Source organism: Lepidochelys olivacea (genome assembly GCF_965140295.1).
Source record: "Lepidochelys olivacea isolate rLepOli2 genome assembly, chromosome: 10".
NCBI lineage: Eukaryota > Metazoa > Chordata > Testudines > Cheloniidae > Lepidochelys > Lepidochelys olivacea.
The window spans coordinates 9,334,478-9,360,580 of record NC_140420.1 but is presented as its reverse complement, the minus strand read 5'-3'; the positions used below and the strand labels follow the sequence as shown (position 1 = coordinate 9,360,580).

Below are 26,103 nucleotides of genomic sequence, written 5' to 3'. Positions count from 1 at the left end.
TTCTCTTTCCTGTATTGCTTGTATTACTGGTATTATGCTGTGCAGTATCATGTGTTAGGGCCCTTTCGCAAAAGTCATTCTCTTCAGGGCTATCACAAAGTGCTTATGCAAAGTCCTATTGTAAAGAAATAAGTAGCCCAAGTGAGAAAACTCAGAGCCAAGGTTGTTGAGTGTTCTCAAAGGGGGGAGTTGTTGGGGACACTGGGGCATGGCCACTAGGTAACTCGAGGGGATGGAAGACCACGAGTGTCGATGAAGCCCCCTCGCACTAGGCCCAGGTGTCCTTGGCCCCCCCGCCCGCCTGGAGGCACTCGCAGCAGCTCTGCGTACTAGGCCCAAGTGTCCTTGGCCCCCCCGCCTGGAGGCGCACACAGCACTTATGCTGAGAATCTGCAACAATATGTTGCAGAGTCAGACTGCCTGAAACTAAGCAAGGCCAAACAGGGGAGATATGGAAGAACAATGCTGAATAAAGCAGCTTTATGTATAGTTTAACAAATGATACAGAGAACCAGGGAACTAGCTGGGAACTGGATTGGCTAGCTATATGGATACTTGGGGCAGCGTGCTATTGGATAAGTATGCTGGGAAAAAGGATGTATAAAAGCCTGTGTAACTTCCTGCTTTGTGTACAGGATTTGAGATTCAAATCTCCCTGTACCTTTTTGAAGCTTCAAATAAACTTTTCTGCTTCTCCACCCCGTTGTGATTATTGGGTGTAGCACACCAGGTAACGAACCAACTTCAGCTGTTGTTTAGCCTCTTGGCACTGGGTGCCGGCAACAAGAGTGAAGTGAAGAACCCCGAAGTTTTGCAAGTGAAGGGATAACTCAGCACTAAGATACTGTACAGAACATTAATCTGAACAGCAGTTCTCAAGCCGTGGCCCAAGCAGCACACAGCTGCAACACATGTGAGATCCTCAGGGCCATACAGGTAGCGTATGTGTATGTATATATAGTGTGGATGCTGCCCACCAAAATAAAAAAAAAAAACCAAACAAAAAAACAAACCACCACAGAGAACTGCATATGCGGCTCACAATGGTAAAGAGACTGAGAATCACTGCCCTGTACACTCCAAAAGAGAATTTTAACTTGCAACTTCCTTGCCTGAGATAGAGCAACAGAATCTCAACCATTCAAACCCTTTGGACCACAGCAAATATGTTGGGATAATCAAAAGTCATGCTGGCAGTTCACTAGAGGGATGGTTCAGTTATTAGAAATACAACTGTACTGGAATTTTGAAGTAACACACACACGGTGGTACAAATGGCTTCCGAAACAGCTCACAACTCATCTTTCAAACAAACAGTTGTTTTAAGAAGCTATTTTGTCCTGAGGGTGGGGACCAAAGGAATGTCATGTAAAACCATGTGATCTGCTTTTCAACACACTCCATTACAACAGCCATCCGTTTTTCTTCTAGTTTTCACTCTTGTAGATTAGCTGTGACTTCTACTGAAATGAAGATAGGCAGACAGCCTCTCTTCCTGATTCAGAGGAACACAATTAACTTGAAGTTACTTTAAAACCATTCTTTGAAACTTGAGGAGGCTTCGGGTGCTGCACCTGCCTGTCAGTGCCACTGACAACCTATTTGACTTTGCTTTCTTACTTTTAATACATTTCTCTTTTCCTCATTGTGCAAAAGGCACACACAGAGCAGGAGAAACTGACTGGCTGCCTGCAGAAGGGACACAATGAATCTACTAGTATATAAAGTACTAAAATACATAAAGTAAAAATAGTGCAGAGTCTTTCCTCTTATTTGTCTCGACAGTTTCAGGAATCTTCAGTGTTACTTGTAACAAGAATAGATACAAAAATCCAGCCATAAATGTGATTTTTAAACTGCTGTTTAACACCTTGGATGCACATCTTCAAGAGCCCTTAAGGCTGCTTCTCCAGCTTCCAGCCTAGGCTCTTAACGGGGAGCGAGAGAGATAGGACTGCTGGCTGGACTAACCCCAACATGCTGCAGCTGGGAGCAAGAGCATGAAGTGATGCAGGCAGCTGGCAAACTGCTGTCAAGAATCAGGGCTAAAAGAAGCAGCTCATGGAAGCTGCAAGGGAGAGATCAGCTCAAAACCAACAGATGCAGGCCAGAATCTCAGAGCCACCTTAAGTTGACAACAGCAGTCAGCATTGGAGACAAGGGAGGCAGGGAAACTAGTTGTAACACAGTGAGCATAAGGGCTTCTCATGGTACTCCAAATGTAGAGCAGCTGAGCAGAGAATGAACCCAGTGGACTGAAGAATCCAGGAGAGAGAATACTGAGCAGCACTCAGGAAGATCTGATTTAGATGTGGATCCATCCATAATGCACTAACCAGGGAGCGTCACTAAGGACAAACAGAAAAGGGGAGTGCATGTTGTGTTCTGACTGGAGTTACCACAGTTTCACTTTCAAAAGAGGTGGAGTCGGTGAGCATAACCCACTCTTCACTAACAGGGACAGTTTGAAATGAGGTAGAAGGTACGACTGGGTGGAACAGTAACAATATCTTTTATTGCAGCAGCTAGCCTGCTTATCTTGGGGAGAAAGGAGAGTTTCAGGGGTCAATTTGTACAGAGGCCTTTTTTTTTTTTTTTTTTTTTAAAAAAGAGGGTTCAGTGAAAGCTGTTTTTAGAACAAGCAGATGTTCCCCTGAAGCATTTGAGACCCAAACATTCCAGTATTAAGGACCTCTGAGTGAAAACAACAACTGATTTTTATTGTTTATGTCTTGCATTTCTTACGGCCAACAGAAAAGGAGCGCAGGTACGTAAACAGGATTTTAAATGATTTAATAACTTAAGAAATGCAAACTAACCTCTACTGTGTGATTAACAACATATGATTTAAGTTGGCAGTGTCCCTTTAAAAATCAGTTGCTTGCTACTATGGTTACCCAGAAGCGTGTCAATTACCCATACAGTACTCTTTTCTAAAAGATGCAAACCAAAGTTGTAGTTAGTTAATTGTTGCAAGAGTTGTTTGCTACCCTAGTATCTACCACAGTGCATTCATAAACTCTTCTGCTAGCATGGATGCAGAACTACTTCTCCATAATTTGGAGAAGTGCACACAAACAATGTGCTGTACCTAAAAAGTTGGTCAGAGGTAATCTTGTTGGAATAGAAATCTGAATGTATTAGTGTTCATTCAAGGGCTAACGATTCCCAATTATTAGATATTCACAAGAACAGACTGTGAGGCCTCTTTTTGGCAAGTATGTTTTGTTTTATTGTGAAATGGTCCTTCTATTCTCTGCCTTCAACTCATCTCTGCTCAGGAGAAGCCATGATTGCATGTTCTCATAAGCAGAGCATGGCTGGCAGGCAGGATTCCGGCAGCCCCTGGACCAGCTTCAGCCCTGTCACATGAGAATGGCCAGTTTAGGGTTTGACTTTTTTTATCTGATTGTTTTTTAATTAGTATGTGTCAAGACACCTGAAAGCACAAGTATTCATATATGAAAGACATAGGAGTTAGCATCTTTACTCAGAACTGAAACAAGGATAACTAGCCAGTGGCCAGTCTCAGAAGCGTTCTGTATTTTACATTACGCTTTTCTGAGGTCTCTCTACTTTATGTACTCTACCACTAATTAAAAAGTCCATACAAACAAAATAAATTCTCTGCTGACCAGCTAAAATGCTTTGAAGGCAGGCACTGCACATCTATGTTTCAGTTCTACAGGTGACATCAGACCACCAGTTAGAATCCATCAGTTTCATCTAGTCAAAAATAAATGCTCTCCAAACATAAGGGTCACTATGGATGAAGCTAAGAAGGTTTGGCTGTAGCCTGTGCAAACTTGGTTTGGAAAAATTATTTCCCTTTTGCCTTTGTTTTTGAACCCCACACCTCTCAGTCTCTCACACATCTGAAATGCCAAATGCAGTATGTTTTCATCTAGAAAAGTCCAAAAATCCTGCAAGGGAATTTATAAAATTGTACTTCATCAAGCAGCCTATTAATTGTATAGGCTGTATGGACCAGTGAGCAGAGCCACAAATAAAAAACAAAACCTGTTGAGTGCTCTGTTGATGTGGTATTAAAATTAAGACTATATTCTAATAATTACAAGCCTACTTTACTTATACTACAACTGTTCCAAAGGGATACCAGTTACTACACAGGTTAGCCTGATCCACTACAATACAATTCCAATGTTTGCTGTAGATGGGACTTTAACCATGTTCTGTAGCAGAGCTAAAAACCTATGAATCTTGCCAGTTTCCCTCATCTGCTGCTGAAAACCCTACAAGCAGCGGCAGAATAGAAAATCATATGCAGCTGCAAGTTCTCTGTGTAGGGGAAAAAATGGAAAGGAATATTTATTTTTCTCCCTTTCAGTTGCACTGCTGCAGCTGCCTCCTCTCCCCAAAAATATTACAGGAGTCCTCTGAAACAACAGCGGACTGAGGTTGACAACTCTCTGGTCAGCTTCCCTGTTCTGCTGCATGTAGTTGTGAACATTGGAGTCTGTCAGTTTAACTCAGGTAGCCATCTTAACCCACTTCTCCATTAGGGAAAGTTTTGTACTAGAGCCTGGATAAATGCATGTTTTCAAATCCTGGTTCGGTGTTAGTCTTTATGTACCTTATTAAGCAAAAGTGACCTGCAAGAAGCACTGGAGAGCTGTTATTTTCTCACATCAAAACCAAAAGTGAATCGGCTCTTCTTAGGAATGTTACCTAGTGGGTAAGTTCCATTTCCAGCTCTGCAATGGCTTTTCGATGCCTTTGGGAAGTCACAACCTGCCTCTCACTTGCCTCTGACTGAGAAATGGGAACAATACTGGCCACCTCCCAGTACTGAGAAGTTGTTAGTGTTTATAAAGCACTTTCAGGTCCTCGAATAGCAGGTGCTACTAAAACAGACGAGGTTTACTGGCAGTCCCTTTGCTGTAAAGTTTCTTACCACATGTAATTCAAAAAATGAATGGCATCTATAGTAGGTGGACATGTTTCTGAATTATAGTGCACAGAAACAGCAAGTCAGACTTCTACAGACCTTAGTTAAAAGCTTATCAAAACAAATGTTAATTCACCAAAAACTTGTTTTGACAGTTGCTCAAGCCAACCTACAGAGGTGAAAAGTTGGTGTGAATGAGAAATACAGTGCCTGTCTTCAGAAATCAACTTGAAGTATCATACATCACAATAATCTTCAGAGCCCAAGCAGCTGGCTACATTTTTGGTTCATCAACTTTGTTACATTTTGAGTTATAAATAATGACAATGACAAACCTTAAAAACAGCCTTAACATGACTGACAAGCATCACGGACAATGAAATGTCAGATTTCCATGAAGACAGAGGCCAGAACCCACGCTCGATTTACATTTCCCCTGGCTGAGCAGTGCCATTGGAGAACTCAAAGAGAATAAACACCGAGCTGAACCCTTGCACTACCAGCTTTGCCACTCCCCATTAACCACCTCTCATTCTCACAACCACCTTCAAGTGCCTCTTCGCAGAAGACTGACCCAGTATGCCAGCTGTCTGAAGCTAGTTATCTTGGCAGGAGACAGAAACAGACATAGTAATTTGCCTCAGTGTAATTCGTTACTTATTTCCTAAATTCAATACTTTCTCTATTTAAATGGGCATTTATAACGCCTCTTGCGTGCGGAAACAAGACTTGTTAGAGTGTCAACAGCATAGAAAACTGCCTAGAAGAGGGAACCCTGACAGGTACAAATATTAACTGTCCTTTAAAAATAGTTAACATTCAGCGCAGCAAAAACACTGAATCTTTCATAATTGCAATGGGTTAGAAACTTGGGCTGATCACTACCTAGAGAGGCGCACTGGTTCTGAAAACTGATATTGGACTGGGACCAGTGATCAGTCTGAAAATTCCACACTTAAGATATTGCAAGATGAATCAGCATGGAAGCCAGAATTCTATAAGAGCAATGCAAGAGTTCCAACAACTGAAAACAAGGTAATTTCAGCTCCACATCTGTGACTCAGATCAGCGTAAAGCATTCCATATTCTCTATGCTGCAATACTTCAGGAAACATGGCAAGCTATGGATGATCTGAACATATTAACTGTACATTTCTTTGCTCATCAGTTTCAGACAGCTGCTTAACATTTTACTGTGGTTCTCAGTTGATTTGGTTTTTCAAATTAGTGTTACAGACAGACGCTTGTCATGAGGAGACAGTTTACCCAATGAATTGTGTCTGCACTGAAGCCTATAAGAACCATCATGTCCATACATACCTAAAGCTTGATCACATGGGCTAATAGATAGCTTCCCAAATAAGTTGCATATTCCATGGCTTCTACTGGCCATGTACTTACTGTAAATAGCAAGGGATCTATCACAGTCTGTATAACTCCCATTTACAGTAATTTAAGTTATGTGTAGCAACTTCAGAATACCACCCACCCCCACAATCAAAAGGTCATTAGTTCGGTGAAGGCCCATCTTTGTTAGTTGCCTGGAAAAGAAAATCTAACATGATTTCAGAACACAAGTCCACTTTTCTGACTTATATCATTTAAGCCAAAACTTAAAAGGTTTCCAGATGGAGTCCACATGCAACACGTTTCTGACTGGAGAAACATTAGCACAGTTTTAAGTCCCCTGAAAAGAATGAAGCCTACTGCAAGCACTTGTTGTACTTAAAATACTGCACAGGATCTTTTCAGGGGCAATAAGGCAAGCACTACATTTATTGGTAATACATGTATCCATTAACACTGTATCATATACGTATGACAGATATTACATTCATGCTCTCACATACACACACTCTGTCTTGTTGTTGTTACCAACTAGTTGCTCCCCTTAACTTCACTAGCCAAGTGAGTTAGATGGGGAAGGGGTGGAGCCGGGCTTCTGCAGATTTGAATTGATGCTCCCATATTGGAAAGACGAGACCCGGAGTCCTCTGCAAGACACCTCACATTTACAGCAGCTTCCCTCTCATGCAAATATATACCAGATTCAAAATCTGTATCTGTGTCCACTGGTCCTTTGTGCTGCTTCCTTCTGGGTTTTGTCCCAATGCTGTTCAAAGAGGGTGTTTTCAAAAGAAGATGCTTGCTTCTAACCCCCAAGGCCATCAACATGTCTGCTCTTCTTTAGTGAGCCCACTTGACAAGTTTTATTGTTCTTGAGGTGGGTCGCAGCTGTCTGGAGGTGGTTGCCTTCCATGCCTTGCTCATTCACACCTCGTTCATTCAACAGGGCAATTGATTACGAAGGGGGGAGATCTTATTCTACTCCTAGCAAAAAGATTTTTCTTCTTATTCTATTCTTAGGGGCTATATAACATACCAAGGTTCAATACAAAGTTTCTATATAAGGATTTGATACAAAGTTCCCATACGGGGCAGGTTTAGGTTGGATATTAGGAAAAACTTTTTCACTAGGAGGGTGGTGAAACACTGGAATGCGTTACCTAGGGAGGTGGTAGAATCTCCTTCCTTAGAAGTTTTTAAGGTCAGGCTTGACAAAGCCCTGGCTGGGATGATTTAATTGGGGATTGGTCCTGCTTTGAGCAGGGGGTTGGACTAGATCCCTGAGATCCCTTCCAACCCTGATATTCTATGATTCTATGATATACCAAGGCTCAATACCAAGTTTCAGGAAAGTTATGCAAAAATACTTAATACGGAGATTTATCTGCACACTGAAACCCATTAGTGTATAGGAGTTAGCCTGCACTATTACACTGAAAGCTACTCAAAATGTCAGAGTATTTTTCTAGATGCACATTTCAAACTAATGAATGGGAGTTTCTTCCAGACTCTGAAAACAGCAATAGGGCCTCACTTCCTCACTGCTTTGCTGTTTGTTTTTATTCTTATTAATCAGCTACTGGCCACTTTGCAACACTTCCTGTCACCTTTCAGTTGTTTCTTCAACTCATCCTTCAATATCAGTTATTTTAACCCTAATACGAGTCATCTACTTTTGCCACTTAGAGACTATTAGAATGTACTGTATGTGTCCAGTTACAAGACAGTGCTAAACACGCAACTAATTGGCCATGTCTGTCAGATAACCGTACTAACACCCACCCCATTTCCAAACAAGACACAGCATCTGCCTGCTGTGGAATTTATAGCACCAAAAGCATTTCTGAAATGTATGTCTAAGATGAAAAGCAAGCCACAGGCTCTTTGTTCTGTGTTTGTAAAGCACCTAGCACAAAGGAGCCCTAGTCATGGATGACCACCAAGGTGCTACAATAAATAAATAAGGAGTAATACTGCCCTGTTGTAAGCGATATACATCCCACCTTTCCTCACACCCCCCGCCCCCCAAACTTTTAAAGCACCCACTTGCACTCATTTATTTAGCTGTATAACAGTGATCAGCTTGGCCAAAAATCATATACCACTCACAAAAAAGACTTTAAATAATGCTTTGCATCAACCGTGGAGGGCAGCATCACTACACAGTATGGACTGAACCAAGCCATGATAGTTCTTCCACTGAAAATGAGTATGAATCTTTTGCCAAGTGTTTGTAACCTCCTGTAGAGAAGAACTGCTTGTCAATATCTAGTTTCATTATCAAGGCTAAGATTTTGTCACAGGTATTTTTAGTAAAAGTCACAGACAGGACGCGGACAATAAACAATAAATCACGGAAGCCTGAACCCCGCCATGCGTGGGGCTGACAGCCTGAACCCTGGCATGTGCAGGGCTAAAGCCAGAGCCAAAGAAGTCATGGAGATCTGTTAAAGTCACAGAATCCATGACCTCCATGACCAAATCATATCCTTACTCATTATGCAGACACCCAGCAAATAAAACCCATTAAGATGATTATGTAATATGGAAAAGCCCACTGAAGTAAGTAGGATTTTGCAAGGCAACAGTACTACAGATGGAATTTTTACATTGATTAGTATTGCAGGGATAACATCTTTAAAGTTGGCCCTGCCGTTTTGCTACTGCCACAGAATAAGGATCCTACCCTGCAGCTAGTACCCCTCCCCTCCCAACATGGCACTATACAACTGTTTCAGCAGCTAAAGATTTGAGTCAGTGGAGCAGTGGATATCCATTGTGTTCCCACACAGCTACTGAAGATTCCAGGGGACAAAAGGAAGAGTACATTCAGGCACAAGAGCCTTCTCGGCAGAGGCGTAAGATATATCTTGTTGATCTCTCTAGCCATCGAGGCCCATCTTCTCCCAGAGAGCTATGATTAGGACCCTACCAAATTCACAGTCCATTTTAGTCATTTTCACAGTCACAGAATTTTTAAAAATAGTAAATTTCATTATTTCAGTTATTTAAATCTGAAATTTCAGCGTGTTGTAATTGTAGGGGTTCTGACCCAAAAAGGAGTTGTGGGGGGACTGTGGTATTGCTACCCTTACTTCCGTATTGCTGCAGGCGGCAGCGCTGCCTTCAGAGCTGGGCACCTGGAGAGCGGTGGCTGGGCTGGGAGCCCAGCTCTGAAGGCAGAGCCACCGCCAGCAGCAGCACAGGAGTAAGGATGGCCTGGTATGGTGTTGCCACCCTTACTTCTGCGCTGCTGCCTGCAGAGCTGGGTGCCTGGTCAACAGCCGCCACTCTCCAGCCAGCCAGCTCTGAAGGCAGCACAAAAGTAAGGGTGTAAATACCCCCTTAAAATAACCTTGTGACCCCTCCCCCCACAATTCCCTTCTGGGGCAGGACCCCCAATTTGAGAAACTCTGGTTTCCCCTGTGAAATCTGTATTGTATAGGGTAAACCACACAAGACCAGATTTCATGGGGGGAGATCAGCTTTCACGGTTCATGATGTGTTTTTCATGGCCGTGAATTTGGCAGGGCCTTAGCTATGACTGTCAAGCTTCTACACACTGCAGTGTCTGAGGAAGGGTAGGAAACACAGAACAGAGGACACTTAAAAAAGAACCAAGACTCTAGGATGGGGGAAAGAGTGAAGACAGACATGAAAACAGATGCAAATTGCTTCATTTTGGCATGAAGATCAGCAGCTTTTTTCAGCTATCAAGCTATTGCAGCTATTTAGATCAGAGCTGAAACATTCAGAAACATGACCACCACCTACTTAAAAGAGTGCTGGTGAAAGACACCAATAAATTAAGTCATAGCCCTGTAGTATTTCACTCTTACCTCTAGTAAAGAATGTGAGTGTGGATGGAGCATACTTCTTATTTTATGTAAAGAACACCAAAAGGTATCAGATTGAGGAGTAAGACACAAAACTTTGTTTAAAAAGTTGAAATTTCAACCAGTTTTGACAAAAAGCTGAAGAGAAAAATGGACTGTTTACTTTTTTGTACTGTAGATAGAGCTATTTTAAGATTAAAAAACAAGACTGAAGCACAGGCCACTTTTCAGACATTTACTGGATACAAGTGAAGAGAAGGAGTACTAGTGGCACCTTAGAGACTAACCAATTTATTTGAGCATAAATGAGCTACAGCTCACTTCATTGGATGCAGTCATTAAGGTGGAGGTTTTCAAAAGGCACAAATGACAGGTAAGTGCCCAACTGTCATTAGCATTTTTGCAAAAGCTGCTGCAGAACTCCTAAGAAAGATGGCTCACAGTAGTAAAGCTTGCAAACCTATATTACTAATTTCCAGGAACACCAACAGTGTCCAGCACTAGAGGTATGAACCTGAAAAGCTTACTCTCTAAAAATGGCATTGTTATAATATACCAGATTAAATATACCATATTGTAGATACATGTCTGAAAAATTTTCTCCCTCATTCCTGCCGGAAACCAGTTACGAATCTAGTTCCAATTTTCACTGCATTAGGTTCTAACTAAGGAAGGGTCTGACTTCAAAATACAAAGCGTCAAGTTACCTTGGGAACGTGACTCTCTTTTGAAACCTTGACCTTGCACAGTCATTTGTCTGCTAGAGGTGTAGCTCCAATGGTAGCAACTGCAGAAAAGCTAGCACAGGCCAAACACAATCATTTTCACCATTGTATCGTCTATTATCATGTGGCAGAGCTGCTTGTGTCTCATACAACTTGGCACTTCACTTCCACAGCTGCTCTCTCACTCATGGCACTAGCATCTGAACCCATGCCCCCCTTTAAATGAGAACCTCAAGGAGCCGGTCAGGTTTTGTTTTTCAAAAGAGAGGTTCCTTTAACCCTCAAGCTTCCTACTCAGCCCGAAGCGTTCCACAACAGGAAACGAGGCGAGAAGGGGAGGCGAACTTCGTGTACTTCTGTGAGCTGTTCCCGGCCAGGCCCCGGCGTGCTGCTCTAGTTGTTCAGAAGGTAAACACGCAGCACGGCCTAGCCGAGGCGAGGCTGGGCAAAACGGCCCACGGCCAGAGGGGCTCTTAGCCCGCTTCGTTCCGCCAGCAGGGTCAGGGGCGGCCAACATGCACACGCTCGACAGCTGCTACCAGATCAGAGGCACTGAAGCAAATTCGCCTGGGCTATTGTAGCCGGAGCAGCGTCTCTCGCGGGCTCCTTCCAAGCTGGAAGTCCGGGCTTTGAGGCGAACGAGCAGGTCCTGTCCCTGCTGAGGGGCATCACGTCAATTACAGACGCGCTACACAACTAGGGAGCCCCTCCCAAAGCCGGGCTCGAGAGGCAGTAACCCCCCCCCCAGCCGGGCTCGAGAGGCAGTAACCCCCCCCCCAGCCGGGCTCGAGAGGCAGTAACCCCCCCCCCCAGCCGGGCTCGAGAGGCAGTAACCCCCCCCCCCCAGCCGGGCTCGAGAGGCAGTAACCCCCCCCCCCCCAGCCGGGCTCGAGAGGCAGTAACCCCCCCCCCCCCCCAGCCGGGCTCGAGAGGCAGTAACCCCCCCCAGCCGGGCTCGAGAGGCAGCTCAGGGCCCGAAGGAAACACCAGCGCAGTAACTTTGCCCTGCCGCACCCCAGGGACACCGGCCCCGCCTCCTTCCCCCTGCCCGGAGGGGACCCCGGCCGCGCCTGGGGGCGGGGGGTCTGTGACTTGCCCAAGGTCACAGGGCGAGCCAGGGGCAGTGCCGGGCACGGAACCCCCGGCCCCCGCCTCGCTCCCTTCCCTGCTCTGGGCCCAGCCCTGGCGCCTTCCCCGCGGCTTGCGGGGCGGGGGGAGCTGGGGGAGGAGGTGACGGGAGGGGGCCGCCGGACGCCCGGGGGGGGAGGAGGGGGGAGGGGAGCCGCGGCCAAGCCGCCGGGGCCAGGCCCTGCCCAGCGGCGTGGGGTACTCACCCGGCTTGGCCGCTCCGCCTCCCCCTGGGCCGCTCCGTCCGACCCTCACCTCCCGCGACCCCCGCTTCATTGAGCCGCCGCGGCCAGCCAGGCTCCCTGCCTCCTTCCGGCCCGCGCCGCGCCTGCGCCGCCTGGCCGCCACGTGACCGCGCCCCCTCCGACCAGAGAGAGGCGAGGACGCGGGGAAGGGAAGGGCGGTCGGAAGGGGCCCGTCTCCGGGAGCGCACCATAGAGAGGGCCCGGGCTGGTCCTCCTGCGGCCCCCTACCTGCGCGGGAGGGAGCGGGACCCTAGGGCCCGGGATGGCTGGGGGGGAGCGAGGGAATCAGAGCCTGGGGGCGGGGCCATGGTGGGGAGGGGGGCAGAGCACTAGCTGGGGGGGGGGGGCAGATGGACCCACCCCAGTACAGCCCTAGGGGCCCAGCATGAAGGGGACTGGGGGTGGAGAACAGAGCCCATCCGGGCTGGGCTTTGCCCCTTCCCTGGCAGCGCAGAGCCCCAGCCGATGGGGTGGGATGGCAGAGGCCCAGCCGATGGGGTGGGATGGCAGAGGCCCAGCTGACGGGCCATCATGTGGTGGGGTGGGAGTATGAGGCTAGAGCTCGGTTCCCTCTAAGCTATGCACATGCACACAGATCCTAAACCCCACACATTTAATTTGCACAGAAGAAATATTTTACACACAGAGCCGGTCAAAAATTAGAGGGAACATTGGCCTGGATAGTGGAGCCCACAGGGCCAGGGGGTGCAGAGGTAGGCTGGCTTCAAGATGGCCAGCAGACCCCTAAAAGTGAAGAGGCCGACATGGGCCACTGAATGATCTTCATATATACCAAATTTCCCCCTAGTAACAGGGTGACTGCAAGATCCAGATCCACCCCCGAGATACAAGGAGAGCAAATGTCTGACCTGCAGTAAAGGTCAGGGGTGTGCCCAAGACCCATGACTCATTTCAGCCCCAAGGTGGTACCTAGCCCTCATGCCCTGCCAGCCCTTTGGCAAGGGTGAGTTTCAGCCCCAGGGAGCAGAGGTTCAGTTCCTGGTTGAACACAGGTTATTGCTGGGTGCCAGTCCTTTGTCTCAACCACCCAGACCCGTCATAAGCACTTTACAAGCTATTCCCCTTGGGACACTGGACTGGCTAGAAGTGATAATACAAACTTCAATATAACTACTGTCTTATAGTAGTGTGTGCTTACTGAAACAGTACAATACAGGGATAAATCACAATGTCCTTAAAACAACTGAAGATGATCTTATATCAGGTAAACATCAAAGAAAATAAAATTTAAATTAATAAAAGAGGCACAATCAGTTTCTATGAGGTCAGTACACTAGTGAAATAGTACAATTCTGTTCCATTCCATGCCCTGGGCTCTATTCTTCCTCACCCACTCACTCCATCCCATCCCATCCCTTTCCCTTAGCTCTTTTCTGTCTCCTCCCCATCCCATTCCCTTCCCAGGGTGAGCTTGAGCAAGTCACTCCAGTGCTAAGTGCCTCAGTTTCTTCATCTGTAAAAGGGGACTAATACTGACCTATAAAATGCTTTGTGATCTACTGATGAAAAGCGCTACATAGGGGCTAGTCATTATTACATGAAACCACAGAAATTCATAGCAAATGGCATTGCTACAATGAAGTAAAAAAGCAACACTAACTAGTAGGTAACTTTTGACTCTATGGGCTCATGGTGATTCTGAATTAGCTTTCTAGTTCTCTAGCTATTTATGTTGCTCACATCACCACAGTATCTGAATGACTCATATTGAACTCAATATAAATAACTGACTCAATTAAGAAGACAAAAAGAACAAGGTGTTTTTCCCCCACTTATCTGTAGAAGAAATAAACCTAAGCCCATAACCCTGCTATAGAGAAGCATTTTGTATTTCCGTATAAATAAAAAATGCTGGTTATAAGGCAACCACTGTGCAACTCCCATCAAATAAAAAACTGCTATCTACTGGGCTCTAATAAAAGGACTATGATAAAATTGCCAGCACCCTCATGGACTTTTCTTTTTCTACTGCCTTTCCTACAACTCTTGGAGGCTGGAAAAGTCTGATCTACATGCCCAAGACATTTGAAGGGGTCTCTGAACTGCTAAATGTGCAACAAAGCACTCCTAACCAGCAAAAAGACAAGTCATGCATGTCATGGTTCCTGATTTCCTATAAGTTAGTCATGCCTCCAGTAGACAAAAATGGTTTCAACTGGATAAAAATCAGAATCCTAATGTTTTGCACTCAGTTTGCCCAGGTCTGCATGACCATACAAGGTGCAAGGCAGTGAAGAATCAGGCTCCTGGAATGTAACATACCCACAAATGGATCAAGTAAGGAGTCCTTGTTCAGTCTCCACTCCAGTTGAAACTAACATCTAACTGACAAGCTTTTCACCTCTGGATCACACTGTTCCAGATCTCAAATGTGCAGTAACCAGGTAAAAATCAGCACAGTTGGTTAAAGCAACATAGTCCACAACCCACTAGTCTGAAGTCAGAAAAGACTTGCTGTAAATACAGTCAGGCACTGTGGCCCTTCTGGAAAGAAAGTTCATGAAGATCAGTATGTTGAGGCAAGGAGCCAGGTGACAGAGCCCAAACCTTCCAATCAGACATTCATACAAGGTACATTGCAACAGAAAATGAAGTTTCAAAAAGGGTCACCACATAGAGACTGACTCACAGATGAAAAGAGGAGGAAACGTTTACATATACAAACTGTCAGGCTGGAATTTATTATTTGTATTCCCACAATGCCCATGGGCTGCAGTCAGGGATTGGGGGCCCATCATACAAGATGCAGTACAAACAAATAGTAGAAAGACAGCGCCTGCTCTAAAGAGTTTACGTTAATGACAAGGCAGCAGGTGGATGCAGCAAACAAATGGATAAGATTGGGAGGGAAACCAGATAGCAGTAATATGAGCAAGTTACTGCCTAAACTAACAGTGTGACAGGCACAAGTATGAACTTTCTGATTGATTTAGGGGCAGCTGTAAATCTGGTAGATGGCCACGCTATGCCCAGCTGGAGGATAATAATAAACTAGTGTCAAACAAATACATAAATAAAAATAACAAAGATTTTCGAGTATGGAAATTGTAAGCCACTATCCAGACTGAGCTTATTCAAAATAAAAGTGACAGAGTAGATCAGCCACAAAACTATATTTAGTATGGCAAAAACCATCAGGAAACCTGCTTGAATATAGCCAGTGCCACTAACAATGGATCCAGTGGATCACTGACTTATCCAAGCCTGTCCTGTGGAACCCTGTCAGATGTAAAACACATTCTCAGACGGAAAGAAACATCTGACTGTACTGAGGGTTGAAGAACTCTTTCATTGACACTTGAACGGAAATTCACGGAGCCTTGTTACTTGATCAGTAAGCCTTGGTAACCCTGTTTAGAAACCCTAAAGGAGGAAACTATTTTGCTGTAGGACATGCAGCTGAAAAGACCACCCCTTTCCCTACACTCTTGTCTCCAAAAATTTATTATTATTTATTTGTATTACTGAGTAGTACAGAGAGAAGGTCCCTGTCCCAGCTAGCACCAGGCTACGCCATTTAGTTAGATGATTAAAAAACATATTACAATGCCAGGCAGCGTACGTATAGGTATTACAATCTGAGGAACTAGTTGTTTTATTAGCTGAATTTATTGCATTTGCACATGGAAGCGTCAGTGCAGCTCCACTCCATCCCTATGTAGCACCAGATATTACTAGGTAGCGGTTTCCCGGAAGATTTTCACAATAGAGTGTTTTCACCGAGATTAAACTTGAAGCAGGACTGGCAGGAGGCTAGGTTGAACTGGAGTATCCTGTAAAACTCTCTTTTCAGTCAATCAAGTATTAAAGAGCAGCACTGGTGGGTTAATTAATTAGGGAGGGCTACATGCTGGCTTTTCCAGCAAAAGGTGCACCGGAGAGGGGCAGATGGGCCGTGCTGCAGAAGAAGTCCCCAGGAAAAAGCCTCATTGACTCAGCGAAAATTCCTTCTGGGGCTCCTAAAGGAACTGGAGTAGAAGGTGTTCACTCCATACCTGGATAACTCTGCTGGCTTTTGTAAAGAGGGTAGGGGGACTCAGCCATGGCTCTCCCTTGCCCCTGCCTCTCCCTGCAACCTTTTGGGTAGCTAGTAAAGGTGGCCATGCTAGCAGGGTCTATGCTGCCCAATGGAACCATACTTAGTCCCTGCACAGGGGTGCAAGTGGCAGGGGGAGGCTTCTTGTACCCTCTCCCCCCTTCTGTGCACCTACTGGTGGCTGGGCACAGTCTGGCCCTTTAGGTTTTTATGGCACTGGAAAATAAAAGCAGCAACAACTAGAAAAAAAAATTTTCCCTGCCCCTAGAGGCTCTGGGCCAAGTTACTTTCTCAGATCTACAGGGTATCCCCTTTTGGCTTCATTCTCACTCACAGCCTGTCCGTCAATGGGATTTGCGCACACATCATTCTAGGTGCAGATCTGCAGCTGAATGTGGCCTCTCTTCTCCCATCTCCTTTTCCAGTTCTTTGTCTCCTCCTCCTCATTCCACTCAGATTGGGGCAGGGGCCATCTTTCATTACATGTGCACAATGCTGCCCTGACCCCTGACTGGGGGCTACTGCAATGGAAATTATAAAAAATAAATTCCTTCCCTCCATTCCTCCCTCTCCATTTCCTTTCTAATTCATAACAACATAAGAACAGCCATACTGGATCAGACTAAAGGTCCACTTGGCCCAGTATCCTGTCTTCTGACTGGTCAGTGCCAGGTGCCCCAGAGAGAATGAACAGAACAGGTTATCATCAAGTGATCCATCCCCCAGTACCCATTCCCAACTTCTGGCAAACAGAGGCTAGGGACACCCTCCCTGCCCATCCCAGCTAATAGTCATGGATGGACCTATCCTTCATGAATTTATCTAGTTCTTTTTTGAACCCTCTTATAGTCTTGGCCTTCACAACATCCTCTGGCAAGGAGTTCCACAGATCGACTGTGCATTGTGTGAAAAAATACTTCCTTTTGTTTATTTTAAACCTGCTGCCTATTAATTTTATTTGGTGGCCCCTAGTTCTTGTGTTATGAGGAGTAAATAACACTTCCTTATTTATTTTCTCCACACCAGTCATGATTTTATAGACCTCTCTCATATCCCCCCCAGTTGTCTCTTTTCCAAGCTGAAAAGTCCCAGTCTTATTAATCTCTCCTCATATGGCAGCCGTTCCATACCCCTAATCATTTTTGTTGCCCTTCCCTGAACCTTTTCCAATTCCAATATATCTTTTTTGAGATGAGGAGACCACATCTGCCCGCAGTATTCAAGATGTGGGCGTCCCATGGGTTTATACAGAGGCAATATGATATTTTCTGTCTTATCATCTATCCCTTTCCTAACGGTTCCCAACACTCTGTTCACTTTTTTGAACCGCTGTGCGTTGAGTGGATGTTTTCGGAGGAACTATCCACAACGACTCCAAGCTCTCTTTCTGGAGTGGTCACAGCTAATTTAGACCCCCATCATTTTGTGTGTGTAGTTAGGGTTACGGTTTCCAGTCTGCATTACTTTGCATTTATCAGCATTGAAAATTCCTTCCTAACTGGGTCATTCCTGCTCTTGTAGGGGAAAGTCTCTTTGGCTTGGCTTCACTACCTGCTGCAGCACCCCCCTCTTCCCTTCCTGTTGTGTGTCTCCGCCCTCCCCCACCCCTCTACGCTTTAATTCTAGCCTCTCTTTTCTCTTTCACAAAGATTGCCCCTCCTCTTTCCTTGGGCCCAAATCCTTGGCCCCAGCTTGCAGCTCACCTGACTGGGGTTCTCAGGAATACTCACCACGGAGGTTGCAGAGCTGCTCAGCAGTCCTGCAGGTCCTGAATCCTCTCCTCTGCAGGGAGCATTGGCTGAAGGATCCACATAGTGATAGATTCACCAACTGTTCCACTGCACCCAGTACAGCAGCGCACAGGGAACCCTACAGAGCTGGGTTCCAGAATGCACTGGCTGGGCACCTCCCTGGACCGCCTCTACAAATCCTGCCTCCACACCCACTGCACTGAAACTGGACAGGTCCCACTGCGTCTAGAAGCCACCACACCCGAGTGTCCAATTTTTCTTCTTGGGGGTATATTCTTCCTTCATTCAACACATGGGGTTCTGGCTAATGCTAATGGGATTTCCTCATGGAGAATGACAGCAGAATATGCCCCCATGTGTCCTATCTCCTTGCTTTCCCCTTCCCCATGGCTAGTTGTTAGTAATTAACCATCCATCCAATGCACAGCATGCAACACTGATCACATCATTCCACTGAGCTGTAACAGACTGACTTTCCTCTGCGTTACATTTTAGGCAAGATGTTGAGCTCATTTCCACAATCTGATGCTTTGCTTGACGTGGTGAAGATCAGGGGCTCTCACTCAACAGGGCTATTGCTTTCTTAACATACATTTCCATAAGTACAAAACCCTTCCCTTGCTGACAGTCCTTGTGTAAAGGAGGAATGGATGAACATTAGGGCACTAAAGAACTCTAGAACATTTGGAAAAGTTCCTTTGTCTCACGAAACCTCTAAAATGAAATGAACAAAACAGCAACCTATCTTCACTGCTTTGGCTGGAATGTCAGCCAGAGCACGACAAAACAGAGTGATCCTTTAAATCAATGGCCAAAACGGAGTCATTCCAATGGAATCTCATACTCAGCCCATTTGGCCCCCCCAAGATGAATTTCCCACACAATGCTTTTCTACTCACTCCTTTTTCTAATGGGTGTTCCACTCATATTCTGCCGCAGGAGAATAGGGCTCTCAGAACTGGATAGTGTGGTAAGGACACATGATAAGAACTTAGAGAGAGAAACAAGAGTCCATATTCCTACACTGCAATACAAGAGAGAGACACACACCCCCTCCACTCCCCGGCATGGCCCAAGTCAGCTGATTCTGGCTTGCAGGGGCAGGTCAGGCTAGGCTGCAGGGCTAAAATTGCAGTACAGACATTTGGGTTTTTTCAGATGCCACAATTCACTCTCTCTTTTTCACATGCGTGTGGATTAATGAACTGCAGAAGAGGGTTGATGGTAGATTGTTAGAATTTTCTTGCTTTTTTTGTTAATTGTAGTCTCTCTCACTCACACACACACACATCAAGTAGCTCAGTAAGAACCAGAGCATACAATTCTGAGGATTTTTTCCTCACCTCTCAGCTCTGCGTTTTGCTGGTCAATTCATATTTCCACGCTGATCCCTAACACTATTTTTAAATGTATCTTATGATGTGAATGGAAGACTGCCTTGCTGAAGAAAGATAAGGCAGTTGCCTATGAGTCAGACTTTCTTTGTGATTTTGGCTTTTGCCAGAACACATGGGCATTGAGGGTTAATTAGTCTTTGTAAGGTGCATTGGGATAGGAGGTACTATACAAGTGCACAGTCATTATTAGTATTTAGATACCAGAGTAATGGGAGCATTATAAATGTATAGGTTAGTCGATAGCGGGACCGCAGATAACTTTTTCGGTCCGAAAATGTCAGCTCATCTAAACAAACGGTTTGCAGGAAAGAGTCAGTTTTGACCCGTGTTGCGGTTTCAAAAAATGTTTGGAAAAAATTTTTTTGAAGAAAACATCCGGTTTCCACATTTTCAAAATGAAAACATGCACGGTTTTGGGTCGAAGCAACTTTTTGTTTCAAACTTGAAGTAAAAAAATAAATTAAAGGTCAAAATTGAAATGAACCATTTCAAGGCTATTGAAACAAAATGTTTTGATTGACCGGATATGGTTTTTTAAAATTTTTTAGTCATGAACATTTGAGATTTCAACTTTTTTTTAATCGAAGTTTGGGATGGGAAAAGCATTCAGCCTCTTGAAAATTCTTGCAGGATGGGAAAATGCTTCATGGCGAGCTCGAATAGCTAGCTCCTTATTTAAATCAACTTTCATGAATAAATGCACACAGTATATTTCATTTTCAAGTGGACAGTGTCTAAATATCCAAGCAACATAAAGTATCACATGACTGAGTCATAGGTGTTTTAAGGAAATGAGTCTGTCAGCTAACTTAATAGCTTTGGCAAGTGATGTAGGAAACTATTTTGAGGGGTGGCCATGCAGTCGAAAATGGCAGCGCCCACAGAGTGCGCAGAGAAGTCGCCTTGAACAGACTTCTCTTTAATCTACTCGAAATCTAATTTATCAACCTTTCTTAAATACATCGAGACTTTTGCATTATCAGCAACGAAATACATCCCTCTACCACTCGGGCCATGCCTATACTGCAGGGACTATTGTAGCACAACTGTGGGTGTGGTAATTATGCCCGCATAACTCCGTAGTGTAGACGCAGCCTACAGCAACAGAAGGGGTTTTCTGTCATTGTAGGAACCACCACCTCCCCGAGCGATGCTAGCTACATCAAAGGAGGCATTCTTCCATCAACCTAGTTGCATCTACACTAGCATAGCTACACCTGTCAGGGGTGTGGATTTTCACACGCCTGAGCACCGTAGCTATGCCAACCTCATTTTTAAGCATAGACCAGACCCTTTTCATTAGGTAATTCTGTAGCAAAGGCTGCACCTTGAACAATAGACTGGGAAATAGCTGTGCGTACTTAAAAGCTCATCCCATTATCAGAGGCTCGTTTGAAACCAATTCACTGTTTTATGGCTCCTCTTAAAAATGCAGCCAGCGCAATAGGAAAAGTTCTGTGATTGTGGTTTTTGGGTTTTTTTCAGTGCAAGTCATTCAGTAAATAACTGAAGGCAATTCAAAGCCAATTTAAGATTCTAATGAAATGATCCTAGTGTGTTTTCAAACCTCGCCACTCGTGGGCATTGGCCGCGTGCACAGAATCACGGCACTATTTCTGCTCTTCCCAGAGCTTCAAGCAGCAGGTGTTGCAGGTGAGGGCTGATGTTCACTGGCAAAGCTGTGTGAGGGCCCAGGCAACGGAATGGAAGGTCAGGGCTTAGATGTGCTGGCAGGGCAATGTGAATGGTCAGGAGATAGCAGGGATATTGCAGGTCAAGCAATCATAAGATCTGCACACACCATGCCCATCTCTAACTGGAGAGATTAGGCCCAGCTGTTAACATCACTCTTTGCTGCAGTACGTGCTGATTACACCAGAGGGCTACAGTGTAGCTACAATTACTCACTGCATCAGACTGGGGTTTTATAGCACTTACCTCTCATTTCTACTCTGCTGCCTTTCCAACATGCTATTTCAGGGCAGCTTCGCTAACTAAACTACTGTATATCCACTAGGTGGGGCTCTGGGATCAAGAAAATCAATCAGTTGGCAAGGTCTCCAGTTGAACGGATGTCTGTGTTACCTGGTGTTCTCTGCCTTCCTTCCAAAGACAAGCCCCTTCTGTTGCAGCCACCAGCATCCCAGGGATCAGCCTTCAGGAGGCCCAGCAGATCCTCAACATCTCCAAGCTCAGCCCCGAGGAAATTCAGAAGAACTATGATCACTCATTCAAGATGAATGATAAGTCAGTGGGGGGATCGTTTTACCTGCAGTCTAAGGTGGTGAGAGCCAAGGAGCGGCTGCATGAAGAGCTTCGAATCGAGGTCCAGAGACAGAGTGAAAGAGAACAGGGGCAGAAGCCAGAGACGTAACTACTCCCCGTGCCCTCTTCTCAGCCTCTCTAAATTATAGCCAGCCAATAAATCCCCTCACTGCAAAAAAAAAAAAAAAAAAAAAAAAAAGATAAGCCCCTAAATGGAGATAGAGTGGCAAGGGTAAAGCAACATGCTTGTGTAAACATATAGGGCTGGACAAACCTCCCTTCAAGGATGCACATTGAAGGTTTATCCTTTTCACTTTAAATCCACATTTGCAAGTTGGTCTGGGTGTTGGAACGGGCTCGGGGTTCGTTGTGACAATGGGGCTCTGGGTACAAGAGTATGGTTATGGGAGTCTAGATATGGGATATAGAGGTCTGAATAGAGGTATGTGTATTATAATATTTGAATCCTACATTTCATCTGAGAAGATCAAAGAAGTCAACCAACATTAATGAATTTAAACTCACAACAGGTACGTACATGTTGTTATTCCCGTTTTAAAGATGGAGAAATCGAGGCCCAGAGAAGTTACATGACTTGCCACAGATCACATAGGGGGACAATAGCACAGACGAGAATAGAACCAAGATCCCCTAACTCCCAGCCCTGTGCTTTAGCCACATGCTAACACTTCTTCCCTGCAAGGGTCAGGTCTGTGTATGTGGGCATGCATGGGTGAGTGTGGGGTCTGGGTCTGGAAGCACGAGCAGATGGGGTGTGAGTTGGGTAGATAAATAAGGGTATGAAGAAGCAGGGATGGGGGTAACCCACAGCAGTGCAATGTAGATAACTAACAAGCAGAAACCAGGAAATCAGACCACAAATGCAAAGCCCTGAATGTTTGGTGGGAGGGATGAGCTCAGTATACACTCCTCACTCTTTCCTTTTCGGGTTGTATGAGGGGGAGCTCAGAATCCAAACTGGATCTGGTGGCTGGGATCAATCTCTGTTATGAACTGAACTAAAACCCCCGCTTCAAACACACCCAGATTTCTGAATCTGAACTCTACAGCTCTAGTAATATAAAAGCCATGTGCTTCCTCCCAGCCCACCTATTCCAACTGCCAGTTACTTTCAAGATTCCCGCCCCCCTCCACCCTATGTTGGTGCACAGAGGAGTGAGGAACACAGAAGTATCTTGTGTGTTGTGGGATCCAAACTTTCCCGAAGTTCAGGGGTGTTTGGATCCGGTTATTATGGCCAGAGAAACAAATGTAACCCACACACCTCCTGGGTGTGGTGTTCTGTCCCATCTGATGACACCGAGACCACTTAGAGAGAGAAATGAATGAGTCTGCTCTACAGCCTTAGCTAACAGGCATATGGCTTTTAGCTCATGCACTAAGCTCCAAAGGCCCCAGGTTCGATCCCACCCACCGAAGACCAGCATCTGTCGGTGTTACACAAGGACAGCCAGGATAATCAGGTCCATAGAGAAAGCTGCATGAAGTACAAACTCTTATCTATTAACACCATATGCTGTCACAATACTATGGTACAGTCAATTAATTTGATCTGACTGATAGCAGCTATATAGGTCTAGAGGAGGTAGGCAGGCAGAACACAAGAAATACACTGAAGGAATTAAATCAAGGTCCAGTGATCATGTTGCTGGGAAATGGATATTCTTCATCTCTCCCCACAATCTGACACATGCCTGTTACTGAATGAGCCAAGTCCAATTATGTGTTGTGTGGCTTTGATCCTTAAGACCCATTGTCAGTCACAAAGCACGTTTATTAAATATTATTGGTAAGACGCTAGCAGCCAGAGGCCCCAGCTGAAGCTCAGGGCTCCATTGCATTAGGTGCTGTACAAACACACTGAATGAAAGTTCCAGCCCCCAAAAGCTCATCAGTTAACAGACACAAGAAACAGGTGAATGAAACAAACGAGTGGGTAGAGGGGGGTTGGGATGACAAAAATCATACAATCATAGACTATCAGGGTTGGAAGGGACCTCAGAAAGTCATCTAGTCCAATCCCCTTGCTCAAAGCAGGACCAATCCCTAATTTTTGCCCCCAATCCCTAAATGGCCCCCTCAAGGATTGAACTCACAACCCTGGGTCTAGCAGGCCAATGCTCAAACCACTGAGCTATCCCTCCCCCCATAGGATGTATTAGCACAGAGTGCCTGTGTGCACAGTCCAGTGTAATCAATCAATAGCAGTGATCACAATACAGTAGATTCTACTTATTAGCTACCTCTTGTGCCCAGCAAAAAGTTGCCCTCATCTGGAATAAGGGGAAGGCAGATTTGTAGGGCTGCAGCCAGGGAAAGAAGCACTGGGACATGCCTTCCCTGGTTGCAATCCCGCAAATCTGCCTGCGGCCAGGGACCTGCTGCCCACACAGGAGTTAATAAGCTGGGGCGCATGCGTCCCTGCCTAAAGGGGGAACCTCTGGTGGAGTCCCAATGCTGAAGCTGGGAGGGGAGATTGCAGGCAGGGGACTGCAGCAGCCCGGATGCTGGGGCATTCCATGGAGACCAGGGCATGGGGTGCTCGCGGAGCTGCATGGTACCTCTCCCTGTGCTCTCAGGGCTGCATCCTGCCTTGGCACCACAAGGCTAAGACCAGGGAAGGAAGCACTGGGACAAGGCGAGGCAAGGCGAGGCCCTTGGTGCCAGGGCAGGGTGCAGCCCTGACAGCACAGGGAGTGGTATGTGCAGCTCCATGGGCTGCTCAGAAATTGATGAAATTATGGACAGAGAAACATTGCATTTGGTGCCAACGTGAACATTTACCACTCTAGGATACTAACAGTGTTACTCTGTGGTCTGGAAGCAGCTGCATGAAAGGAAACAGACTTCAGAAGGCTGGAGGCAGAGGAGATGAGCATTCTTCAAATGATGGCAGGTGTAGAGTGGAATGATTTTCAGACAAATGAAGAAGTTAGAGGGAGAGTAGGATGGGAAGTCAGAGTATGGGATTGGCTGCGATCAAAAAGATTACGACAGTAGGGACACCAGAGAAGACAAGCAGCTAATAGGATGCCACAGAAAATAATGCAGACACTACCAAGGTCAGTCCGACCTAGAAGCCAGCCACCAACTAGATGGCAGGCCATCATACGCAGGGACATAACCAGGCTGGGCTTCAAGGAGGAACAAGCCCGGGGCAGGAAGGAATGGTGATGCTGTACGGCTTCTTGTGTTTGCAAAGATGCTTCGGGATGAAAGATATACACACACATACACAATCAGCCTTAGTATTTGCTTGTATTTTCCTTGGTAGAAACCGGAATGCCTAGCTGTTGCAATGAAATGGAGACACAGACAGGTAAATGGAGTGTTTATACCCAATACTAAGATAAGCAGGTGAGGGATTAACTAGGGGCCTGTTAGAGTGTTTCCTAATATTTGGCTCCCGGAGACTTTATTTTTTACTCCGCACCTGGTACAGCGGGATGAAAAACAATCCAAATTGAGAAAAATGAGCCTGATTAGAAAAGATCAGGAGCAAAGGAACTGAAATTACTGGAGACAAATGAGATAGTTCTTGGAGCTGGATTCGGAGTTTCTTTTCTGAAATATTGGACTAATATTTGGCAGGGGCAAAGAAACAAAAAGCTTGAAGTGTCCTCTTTAGGGTTCATGTTTCTGTGCTGATCCAATCTGTGTGCTCATCTCCCCATCATCAGCCACACCTGATTCCACTGAGATGAAGTGGGGTGGAACCAGAGGACACCCGCCTCAAAGCTTTGGAAGTTCAGCTTGGATAAGCACCCCAAGCCTGGCTCTGCATCCGTAACTTTTGGGTCTGCAAAACTGGTCTGAAAACACAGGCAGAGCAGCTTTCTGTGCAAAGAACTCCATATACAAAGCTGAACGGAAGAAACCATTTGTAGCACACGACAGTGAGTTTTATTGGCCCTACAAAATCCAGGAACTGTGTTACATAATCTCAAGCACCATGTACTGGCATCTCATCTATTGACTGTTTGTATGGATATGATTTTTGTCACAGTAAAGTTAGGCAAAGTTCACAGAGCCGTCATGGTAAAAATGTATAACATCAGGACATGCTCACGGCAAGGCTGAAGCCCAAGCCCCACCATGCTGGGCTGAAACCAAAACCCGAGCGGGGCTGAAGTTGAATCTAACGCAGTCTTGGACATCTGTTAAAACCACAGAATCCGTGACCTCCATGACAAAATCATACGTTTAATTCTTTGTTTGCAGTGGTGCTGTAGACATGATGGTCCCAGGATATGAGAGACACAAGGTGGGTGTGGTAATATTTTCACACCAACATCCCTCACCGTGACAGCATTGCTGCCCGCCTCAGATATCTGCAAGACAATGAACACCACTCATATCCACCCCAAGCACATCACCAACCTCATCCGTTTCATCCTCACCCAGAACAACTTTACATCCAAC

At 45.5% G+C, this 26,103-nt stretch overlaps 1 protein-coding gene and 1 long non-coding RNA gene across 3 annotated transcripts in view; one reads left to right on the top strand and one right to left on the bottom strand.

The window, feature by feature from the left end:
* The window catches only part of RNF216 (ring finger protein 216), a 118,958-nt gene extending 106,703 nt beyond the window's left edge, over positions 1-12,255 (bottom strand). For both annotated transcript variants that reach the window (XM_084641098.1, XM_084641099.1), the window contains exon 1: positions 12,152-12,255. The gene's annotated coding sequence lies outside the window, so the exon portion shown is untranslated. The remainder of the gene's footprint in view (positions 1-12,151) is intronic.
* LOC311527738 lies at positions 2,657-6,969 on the top strand. Its single transcript, XR_014713430.1, has 2 exons — positions 2,657-2,767; positions 5,065-6,969. It is a non-coding gene; the product is annotated as an uncharacterized lncRNA (long non-coding RNA).
* Positions 12,256-26,103: the final 13,848 nt, after the last annotated feature.